Raw genomic sequence first — 11,837 nt, forward strand, 5'->3', positions numbered from 1 at the left:
TGTACCATGGAGGAAGCAGGTAAACCTTCCTTTATTTCTCTGGATTGTAACATTACTCACATATTCTTATAGAAATAAAAATAGTTCAATTGCTTGCTCTTATTTTCTCATATAATTGTACCAATGAACACAAACATGTTAGTAATTGTTGCTGATATTTAATCACAATTGCTACAAAAAGTATTGCTGCATTTTTTTTGGAGAAACATTTTTTCATAAGACTTAATTCTATCATACTGGAAAAACTCATTACAAAACAGTTTAGTCTGTCCACTTTTCTGGGGACATACTTTGCATGTACAACCAATCTTAGAATTCTAAATAACTTATTTTTTTTTATCAATTAGGTAAAATTAAATTAAAGTTAATTACAGGACAGAAAGCAAAAGCATGTGAGCTGCAGTCATTTTGTCCTTATTTGCTTGTGGGTGAATCTGATTGGCAGCAGTTTGGATAAATTCAGCAGGTTACTAAGATACCAGGTTTTACACAGGAAAACAATGACCTCTAAATACACAGATGGTTCCATTAAAATGTCCCGTATACATGTTTGCAATATTAATTAGATTGCATGAGTCTTTGTCTTTCACATCATAAATGTTACATGTAACATTTAACATTGGATGTAAAATGTTACTTCGTATCTTATGTAACATTTTATCAATAATAGTTATTCTGATGTACACTGAAGCATCTATAGAGCGTAGATAAACACATAAATACAACTAGAAATCTTCAGTCTGTGAAGATTTTCACAGTCTATGAACAAATGAATTTAGAATTAGTCTAGTTGCTAAAGGAATTACTCTCTTTATGATTTTAAGGTCTATTTTTTCATCTGAACACACTTCAAAGCACACAATAGAACCAAACATATGCATTCTGCACTCACTCTCATTGGAGCTGGTGCCACCATCATTTCTGTGGACAGCAAAGGTATTACAAAAATACAAAAGTAACAAGTAAAAGGAAAATGTATTTTCTGTCGTCTCATTTTTCTATATGTTGGATGAGAAAAGAAAATACTTTTTTTCACTTGCCCTTCAGAGCTTAAGGTCAAAACAAAAAACAAAAAAAAACAAGACTGTTGTTTGCTGCAATTGAATTTTCCACTCAGAAAAATAAATACATTTTTAAATATTTTATTTCTAGATTCTTTTTTCTCTTGACTTTTGAAGTCAAGAAAAACAAACTTTGGTCAGACTTAAAAGAGTTCTGTGCACACAGACTTTTTCCTAAAGAAAAACATAATAAACTTTAATCTGAGTATAAAGCTGCTGTAAATTTTAAATGAGTCATCAGTTTGACAGAACAAATGACATCACAGTCACATTGTACAATAGACAGAGAGAGAGAGAGAGAGAGAGAGAGAGAGAGAGAGAGAGAGAGAGAAAAGCACAGCAGAGTGACTGCGGTAAGGTTTCAAACCCTGTACAGTAATGTTGAGCATCCAACATGGGTGTCCTCATTTAATCCCAACAACACACCGAGCTGTCACCAGTCAGACACACTGGCTGCTGGAGCTCTAATGGGAGACGGAGACAAAAAAAATGACCAGAAATATCCAGATAGGCTGCAGGATTGTTGACCTGCAGACGTAATTAGTATTTCAGCAGGAACTAAGTTGACAGTTTCTGTCAGCGAAAACAATGCACTGTAAGTATGTCACACGGTGGCTGTCACTATTATTAGAATGAGGGGGGAGACATGAACTTGCTACAAATAAAGGCCTATCATTGAAATGATTTAAAAGTCAAGTCAAATCTCTCCACACAACATGCAGTGGGAAGCAGATATTTAAATAAACTGTATAAATAGACAGTTTTTTTCTGCCTCACAGTAAATCGAAACAAACCTTTCCTAAAATAGACCATGTTTTTAGAACATGTGTTAAGTTTGAATTTCTCCTAAATGAAAGGCTGAACTAAGTTTAAAACTTTTTAAATGTGGTTTCTGCCACTACAAACCAGTTTAGATCAGGATGCCAAGCATATAATTCTGTCACTACTGTGTGCTTACAGAGAAGAAGCAAACTTCTTATGAAGAGGAATCACTGAGCATTTTAACTGTTTATCATTTAAGATGGATGTGTGGAATTTGTTATGGCCTGATTGTTGAGAAGCAGGATAATAGAGACTGAACATGATTGCTACTGAAACGACTGTTTCAATATTTCAGAATGGAAAAACAATAATGAACAAAGCGACATGAAGTGCGGTGCATCACACCATGGCAAAGTGGCAACAGCCCAGCAACCAGATAAGACATCCATTACCTTCAGCCCCCTGCAGCTCTGGGCAGTGGAGCTAATTAGGACAATGAAATCAATGGAAGACCAAATCTCACTTCCTATTGTGCATAAGTCATAGAGCATACAACAGAGTCCGTCAGAATATTCCTGATATTTTACGTTACATAAAGGACAACAACCCAAACTTGAAAGGCTGCAAAAGCCGAACAAGTAGTGTCCATAAATAACACCCATAACATGTCTACAAATCAAAGAAAAATACACAACAAAGCAGGACAAGATGGTCAATGGAATCTTTTGCTTTTTTGGTTTTAATATAAGCTTTCTTGTTTATGGTGCAAAACATTTAACATTAAGGAATTTAAAAAAAATATGCTTAAAATATTATTTATCTCTCATTATTGCAGAATTTAGCAGAATAACTTTTAGACTCATACCCTGTAAAGACCAGAGGAGGCCACAATGTGTTTTCTATGCAACAAAACCTGTTGCATTAATTTACTAGAAGTTGAAGGGCTGGTTGATTTTTATATGTGGTTTACAATATAAATATATTAAGTAACTTTCAGAAAAATTTAAGAGAAAAATACTTTTTATTACATAAGAAGTTTGTTCATTTCTGTGGATGAACACTTAGTGGATACTGAAGTAGAGACACACGGATCTATTAATATCTGTATTGGTGCTGATATTTAAAAAAAAAAGTCTAGATCTGGTACCGATGAAAATGTGCCTGATCCATAAGGTGAGATCTATTCAGTCTAACTCTATACTTTGCACTCTGAAGAACATAATTTTTATCATTGAGTTTACATCATATAGAATTCCTAATTGCACTTTCTGAACTTTTAGATGGTTTGTTGCAGTTTATTTTTACATGTTTAACCAACATAGTGAGCCTGTTGTTTTTGTCAGTTTCAATTTCTTTATTATTTATTTTCCATTGGCTGTTCTACTCCTAATAGAGCTGACTGAACAGATTAAAGTTGTTCTTACATGTTTGACCAGTCATCTCATAGCTGCTTTTCTGTATTGGATCTGTAGCAGCCATTTTTAAATCTCCGATATCTGTATCAGTATCGGAAGTGAAAAAAGTGGATCAGTGCATCTGAAGTACAGTAAAAAAAAAAAAAATCTTAGCAATTCCTATCCTCCTTCCATACTTCTGGGAGAGATGCATGAAAAATTAATATGAATTTTTTGTTGAATAATGATGCATGATAAAGACTGTTCTTGCAGGATCATTTAAAAAGAGATTATCCTAAAATAACCAACTTTTTATCCTGACTTGCATGTCACTGCAGAAGTTTCAGCCACCTGTTCACAGGGCTGTGAGTATTTGTAAAGCCAAATCCTTTAGGTGGGCTATGATATTTTTATTTGTTTATTTCATAAACCAAACCAACCCCCAGCTGCACAGCAGAGCTTACTGAAATCCTGGATTATGTTTTGCTCCAGAAATGTGAAATTATTGTGTATAATACTTTTTGATTTGACTAAAAGGTCAAATGTTCTGTTCAAACAAGAACTACCTCTTTAAATGTCTTGTTAATCTGTTTATTTCTCCAACCATTCCTGCTCACGTCATCTTTTTTTCATGTCATCAAATTCTCGACATTGTTGCTCTAATTCACATATGCACGTCTATGCCTTATCAATCATATAATTAGATAAGGCTAAACTTTTTCCAGAACAGTTTTAATCTCTTTTAAAGCATTACAAGAACATTGGGCCGGTTTTATTTTTTTACTTTTCTTTTTTTACTAAAACTATGATCCCATGCAAACGTGTCACCTGATAAATCACTGAGTCGCATGAGTTACTCAAGTTTTTGCTGCTAGTTTCTTTGTGCTTGTCTGGATGGATGAACACTGGAAGGGACAGAAAACATTAAGTTGTGGTTTAATGATTTACTTGCTTAGATTTCTAGTAAAGCATGGCATATGGTTGCCAGGTTGCTGTGTCTCTGTCGAAAATGAAATCTAGATCTCAACAGGGCTTACCTGGCTAAATAAAGAAAACAAAATAAAAATAAAAATAAAAAAATATGCTTGAAATGAGAAAACAGTACAGCAGCAAACACAACCAGATGTATGAAACAGCCACAGGCATAGATCCTAACACTCATCCTGATCAACATGTAACTGTTCACAAATAAAGCAATAACACACACATTCCTTGACACACTTCTTTTAAACATGTAGTAGTTGTAAAGATATCAGCATGAGTGTCACTCTCCTACATATTAAGAAAAATTATACCTCAGCAACAAATTTGCTTAATAGAAAAAATAATAATAATTTTTGCTAAAAAATGTTGGTGCTAAGATAAGGTGGGTTTTTATAACTGTATCAGAATTTTGTTATTTTGCAAAACTGCAATGCACAAAACAATTTTTTTCTGCATCACACGAGTCACGTGACCAACAACAGGAAGTTGCCACTGGTGCAAACCATGAAGAAGAAGATGACAGGAAGCAGTTGGAGAATGATGGTGAGGCATGTTTTTTAATGACTGGTTTACATGATTGTCATTTTATTTGTGTTTCTGGAAACACCACAAATGTGAAGTTGTGTCTTTTTCAACATTAGCAGAATACAGACAAAGATTTGCTCTCATCTGTAATGGAAACACAGCTACTGAGAGGCTTGGTGGAAGGTCCTGTTCACAATGTGTCAGCTGATGATTTACTTAGAATCAAGTTAGAGGTAAGCCCATATTTACTCATGTTTAAATTTAAAATCATTTGTATCAATAGGTTTGTCTTGAAAGGAAATGAGACAGTTATCTCTCAAAAGATAATAAAATAATCCAAAAATCCATCAATTTTAAAGTATACATGAATACATATTAAAGTAGACAGGGTGTCAGCCTCATGGACTAAAACTGGGAGCTGGTTCCATAGGAGAGGAGCCTGCCATTCTGCTTCTATAAAAATAAGGCTCAGTTTCAGTTCAGTTCGCTTTGGGAAACTTTGGATATGTAAACTCCTCAAAAATTAAGAAAGCCAGACAGAAATCACACCAAAACAGAAAGAAGATTAAATAATAGCGAGCTAACAGGGTGATTTCACCAACTTGTTGATGCTCACACATAATCCTTGTTTCCTAGTTTCTCTTTTGTAAAGGCATAGTATGCATAATGCAGTAATTATATCATGATAAACTACTTGTTTTCTTTTTTTCTATGAAAACTGAGTCTAAGAAGAATCCTTAACAGCTGCTTTATTTACCACTAAACATGGATGCCTATCAGCGAGATGTACAAGACGTTTTTTCTCAAGTTCTGTTTGAGCATTACTCACATATTCCTCCCACGCAAGTGTTATCATTTACTTACCCTAATTATACCTCCCTTCAACAGTGTGTGGAGCACAATCAACAGCCTTGAATAATGTTTGATTTACTCATTTTTTTGTATTGTTAGGAAAGAAAAACTTTTCTTTGTAAACGGTAACGGCAAAAAATGAAAAAGAAAAAGAAACACGCACCATTACGTAAATGTCATGATGTAGTAGGGAGAACTTTAATAAAAAAACTTTGTAATTTATCAAACCCTTATTCTCACCTGTGGCTGGAGTTAAGTAAAAAATATATTCTTACAAAAACAAATGCATAAAGGAAGTTATTCAGTTAAAGTCCTGTGAAATTATTTTTTTTATATCTTAGAACTGTTCCAAAGTCAGGCATCTGTCACCATCTATTTAAATACAATCTAGATTATTTGCAGAATCATTGATCATTTAGTCATTTCAAATTAACTAAATGAGTAAACTTGCTCCAAAAGTATGTATTGAGCGAGAGTATTTGAAGACTAGAGTACAAAAATACATTTGTTTTGCGTTTTCTTTGACTAAAACTGGAAAATGTCTGGATTGTTTCTTTTTGTTTACTTTTTATTTTGCCTTATTCAATATAAGATTTTCTTGTTTGTTCGTTGTGTTTTGTTTTTATCTTGTAAAGCTCTTTGAATTGCCTTGTTGCTGAACTATTGAACATGATGATAATGATTGTGATCTTGTTAAGAGTCAGATAGTGAAGTGGCCCAAGCCAGCAGCACAACAACAACAACACTGTTTCCTCATGCTGTTCGCACTTAGGAGCTGTTTACAGTCTTCTGCAGATTTACAGTTGATGTTTGCAGGATGATTTGGCCAACAGATCGTTACCCAGACAACCAGGATCAGCACACAGCCGGCCTCAGAGGCTCGCCAGGAGGTCTGCCGTGACCCTTCACCTTTAATCTAGTGTGAGCTAGTATGGAGATAAGAGCACTAGGCACTGAACGTGTGAATTTTTTAGATTAAAATGCTATTTGAGCAAGTTAGGAAAAGTCTATGTATTTTACATGTTAATTACAATCTTTGCAAAATATTATCAGATAAAGTTATTTCAATCTGTAGAGACTCACACAGAGAAATACAGCAATTAGACAGTTTTATTGGCCCGAAAGCTTTGGCGCTCGGACACCGGCAGAAGACGTGCGTGCTGAGAATCTCCGTGAACGTGGACGATCGGCTCCGGGCGAAGCTCAGGGTAATCTTCCCCCGGGCCCGGACACTGGTGGTGGAGCAGAGCCTGGAGAGGAAGGAGCCTGGAGGGAGCCTGGAAGATGTCCAGGAGGATGAGGGTGGAAACGGGGAGGAGGTGGGTCGAAGCACGACTGAAGCTGATGGTTCCGTGGTTGTTTGGTCTTTTGAAGGAGCTCTTGCATGGTGCCCCAGATCGCCGCTCTGGAGCAGAGCGGTGATAAAGTGCTGGTTGGCAGAGGTGGAGGCGTGGTAATTGATGATGCCGGAATGTTGAAGAGAGTCTCACAGGCTGAATTTATGCCTAGGCTTCATTTTCAGCTTCTTTCAGAATGAGCTATTTTATGGCCTCTGTCACTTTAAATACAAATAAGCTGCTGCTGGCCACACCCCCCAACTCAGTGTTTACACTCGCACTTTATAGAAGTGAAAATGGCTGCCAATAGACGCACAATTGTATAACCATACATCTTTGAGTCTGATTCAGACGGAAAAGCAGAAAAAGTGGAAAGTCTTTCACAACCAACAATGACGTAGCAAATACGTGCTTTTCCGGTAGCCATTAAACAGAGCATACAGCAGTAAGACCAGCTGTCCAAACGTGTTGATGTTTAAGCTCTACTTTCATGAGGGTAACAGGGCACTGCCCGCCGATTGTAATGTAATAATCAGGAGTATTTGAAATTACTCATTTTCCACACACCAAAAAACATTGGTGTGTTTTTGGTGTGTGGAAAACACACCAAACTTATAGCCAGATACTGTTTCTAGAAGCAGTGGAGACCCAATTGGAAGTACAAAAATGTGCAAAGAGAGAATTTTACATGATTGTCTAAATTCAGTTATCAAAATAAAGACAAATAATTATCTTATTCTTTATTATACTGTAGATTTTACAATTTACCTTGTAAAATCTACAAGGGAAGGAGGCTGGTTTTTCTTGGAAGGTAAGAAAAAAACTTAGAATCTGCTCTTTTATCATCAAATACCATATTTTTCTGATATGATTAAAGGTGAACCTAAACTGTCAGGTAAGCAGCTTGAGTGCTCTGACCAGAGGGATTTTTGTAAGTATTTGTTTTTTGTCTTGTCCATGTCCTATCATTAAAATCCACATTCATAGAAAAATAAACCCTGACTTTGTTTAAATGCAGAACTGAAAGCTGTAGGGGCGGGGGGCTAAACGGGGCTAGACCCCCCACTAGCTCATCAAACTTACTATAGTATCCACAGAATACACACAGTACGCCCGAGTGTGTGGGAGCGTTAATAATATTCCATCTTAAGAATGCTTTATTTTCACTTGAGGTTTTACATAGATTGGACTCCAGCATATAGGCATAAAAAATTCCTTTATTGTTCTAACCAGATATGATCTATGGAGGACCAAAACCGACATAATAAGAAATAAAATAATAAATATATAAATAAAAGAATAAATAAATGGATAAATACAAGCATAAATATGTATTTTGATAAGAAATAAAGCATAAATATATATTTAGTTTTTCCTTTTCCTTACACATGAGTTTCCTTCAAGTAATGTATATATTTTCTTTTTCATTTCCCCTAAACATGCGTTTTGTTAAGAAAAATAGATATTTTGCTTTGTCTTTTTTTGCTTCTCCCTTTTCTGCTCGCTGTATTTCCACTGCTGTATTTCTGCTTGGTCTTTTTCCGTTTGCTGTATTTCTGCTGCATCAATATATTAATGAGGAGAGCTGTCCAGCTCCTCTACTATTGGCCAATAGAGCTTTGGAACCAACGTCACTGCGTGAGACGTTGTTGGGCGTTCAGTACTACGACAAAAGTAGGCTAAATGAATATTTTGATAAGCGGGTCAGAAGAGGACACGCTGGTTTTAGCCTCTGGGCGGCGTTCAGTTTTATCACTTACTGCCGAGATCGACTCAAAACCTTCCACGATCCACCGGGCGATCGCGATATGTTACACACTGATTTCTAGTCAATGTGGCACACAATATGTAAGCCATTGAAAAAAACATTAGATTATTTAACATTAAAAATATTTAGAATATTAAATATGACTTGACATTTTAAAAGAGGGTCTGTTAGGGTAAGGGTTGGCGCTGAGGAGGGGGCTGGAGAACGGCTGGCTGAAGTTAGCGTCATAAATCGGATCAGCCTAAAGCTAAACGCCGCTTTCTCGGCGGACATTGGAATATCCAACTCACAACTAACGTCACTGCAGTTGGTAACACATTAAAACCACCGGGAGAAAGTATCCGGAGTAAAGAATGCATTGAGAGAGCTGAACGCCCAACAACGTCTCACGCAGTGACGTTGGTTCCAAAGCTCTATTGGCCAATAGTAGAGGAGCTGGACAGCTCTCCTCATTAATATATTGATGCAGCAGAAATACAGCAAAAGGAAAAAGACCAAGCAGAAATACAGCAGTGGAAATACAGCGAGCAGAAAAGGGAGAAGCAAAATATCTATTTTTCTTGACAAAACGCAATTAGGGGAAATGAAAAAGAAAATATATATATTATTTGATGGAAACTCATGTGTAAAGAAAAGGAAAAACTAAATATATATTTGTGCTTTTATTTCTTATCAAAAAATATTTATGCTTTTATTTATTCCTTTATTTATATATTTATTATTTTATTTCTTATTATGTCAGTTTTGGTTCTTCATAATGATCCACCTAAATGTTTAGTTTGATCCTTAAAGCTTATTAGAAGAATGTATCCTGTTACATATTCTTCACACTTTCAAAACAAATAATGGAAAAATACTCAACACAGAGAGAATTAATGCAAATTGTGCACAGCGTCCACCTCCACTGTTTGGCTCATTGTTTAGTTCATCATCCCTTTGCCATGGTGCTCTGACATCCTCTGACATCCTCCCAGAAGACTCCCCACCAGTAAAAGCAGCTCATCCAGAATGCGCCTCGACTCTACCTTAATTAATTGTCCTTCGCCACTCTCCTCCTACACTCTGTTCTCGCTGCTCATATCAAAGCCCCCGCAGCCTTACGGAGTTCTGTACTCAGCCTGCAGAGGCCACTTAACTACCATCCTACCTGATTGTCAGTTCATGCAGTCCCAACTCGCCTCCCTCCTGGGTCCCTGATGGTGAATAAAATGACCTTCCCACTGACCTTTCTGTTGACAGCCCATCTTTTTTTCGGCTCAAAATACCAACTCTCCAATGTACTAGACGTACATCGCAGAATTTAAAACTGTGTGAAAATGTCTTGTTTGTATGGGTGATATTATGTGTTTTCCAGGCACATTGTGTCAGGGTTCCCGTGTGTGTGTGTGTGTGAGTGATGCATCTTTCCAGCGAAGATCTTGGTGAGGAACCTGGGCAGCCTACACAGGTGGACCTCATCAGCCCCATCAGTGGTGGGGATAAAGGAGCAGCAGAACCTTCACTCAGTGCTGGATGATTAACGTGCACCGGTAGTCTCTCAGCCCTCTCCTGTAGTCCATAGTACTTGTTTTGATCTGTCTCTTTGATATTTTTCCAGTGGTTTAAAGTCCTTGTGTTTCCGTTTCTAGATCAGTTTCTGGATTCACCTACGGGATCTGTTCCATTGCTGTCTCCTCTCGTGTGGATCACCTGCAAGTCTGCCTGCCCGCTGCTCCCTCCGCACCACTCAATCGCTCCTGGAAGGATCAAGGAGAACTACTTTTCTGTTATTGCAAGGAAATAAAACTCCTTACCTTTATTTCGGACTTGTTGATTTGCATGTGGGTCAGAAGGTTAAAGCCCATCATGGCAGAATCATCCAGCCAACTTGACCCAGCAGAATCAACTCCCGACCCACAACAAGATCATGCTGTACTGGTCCGTCATGACACTATGCTGCACTCGTTATACGATCAACAAACTATTACCAACCAGCGTTTAGATCAATTTGCTGGAATGTTGAAAGATCTTCACCAAAAACTAGTTTCTGCTGGCCCATCCCCTGCTTTGGGGCCACCTCCTGCTGCCGATCCACTCCCTTCTCAAGCCAGCGCCTCCGCCAGCCCTGCACAGACACCTCCAGTGTCCGTGCGTCTCAGAGAGGTCTCCCCACCCACGCCTGAGCCCTATTCAGGTGAGATAGGTAAATGTGGGGGATTTTTATTACAATGTTCTTTAGTTTTTTCTTTTTCGCCCCAAAGTTTTCAGACAGATGCTGCAAAGATCTCGTATGTAATTGGCTTGTTAAGGGGAAGAGCGCTAAGATGGGCGGAGGCTAAGTTTGGACAGCAAGTCTTTTTTCAGGGGACTTATGATTCGTTTGTGTCCGCATTTAAACAAACATTTGGGTATACAGAATCACGTTCTGACATTACCCGCAAGCTGTGGAATTTAAAGCAGGGTCGTCAAGCAGTAGCGGATTTTGCTATTGACTTTAGAACCCTGGCAGCCTCGTCTGGTTGGAACACGGAGGCATTGAAGGGAGCCTTTCTACAAGCTCTGAACGAGAACATAAAGGATGAAGTAGCTTACCGAGATGAACCAGCCTCATTAGAGGATCTAATCTCAATGGCTATTAAGATTGACAATAGGGTCAGAGACAGAACCCGATCCAAGAGAGAACTGAATATTTGCCCAAACAGAGTGGAATTTAACGTTACCCCCACTAATCAAGATCAAACCCCTGAGGAACCTATGCAAATAGGAAGAACCAGACTAACTCCCGAAGAACGGCAGCGACGCATGAGGACAGGCGCCTGCCTCTACTGTGGTCAAACAGGGCATTACATTGCTGACTGTAAGAACCTGCCAAAAGACAGAGCCCATCATTAGCCACGGGAGAAGTGGTGGGCAACTCAAGGAAGGCTTCCCGTTTAACTCTACCATGTTCCCTGATAACTAGTAATCGGTCCTTTCAGACATCTGTTTTAATAGATTCTGGTTGTGAACAAAACCTTATTGACGGTAACCTGGCTAATCAACTCCAGGTACCCACCGTTCCTCTTCAAGTCCCAGTCTTGGTTTCTGCACTGAATGGTAAAGCCCTACCTGTCATTACCCATCGCACAGTACCCATTGAGCTTTTAGTTTCAGGAAATCATCGTGAGACAATAAC

At 37.9% G+C, this 11,837-nt stretch overlaps 1 long non-coding RNA gene across 1 annotated transcript; it reads left to right on the plus strand.

Annotated features, from left to right (window-relative positions):
• Positions 1 to 10,052: 10,052 nt before the first annotated feature.
• On the plus strand, positions 10,053 to 10,481 carry LOC145551472 (uncharacterized). Its single transcript, XR_014087347.1, has 2 exons — positions 10,053 to 10,212; positions 10,312 to 10,481. It is a non-coding gene; the product is annotated as an uncharacterized LOC145551472 (long non-coding RNA).
• The last annotated feature ends 1,356 nt before the right edge of the window (positions 10,482 to 11,837 follow it).

Source organism: Poecilia reticulata, chromosome 1 (genome assembly GCF_904066995.2).
Source record: "Poecilia reticulata chromosome 1, P_reticulata-male-v2, whole genome shotgun sequence".
Lineage (NCBI taxonomy): Eukaryota > Metazoa > Chordata > Actinopteri > Cyprinodontiformes > Poeciliidae > Poecilia > Poecilia reticulata.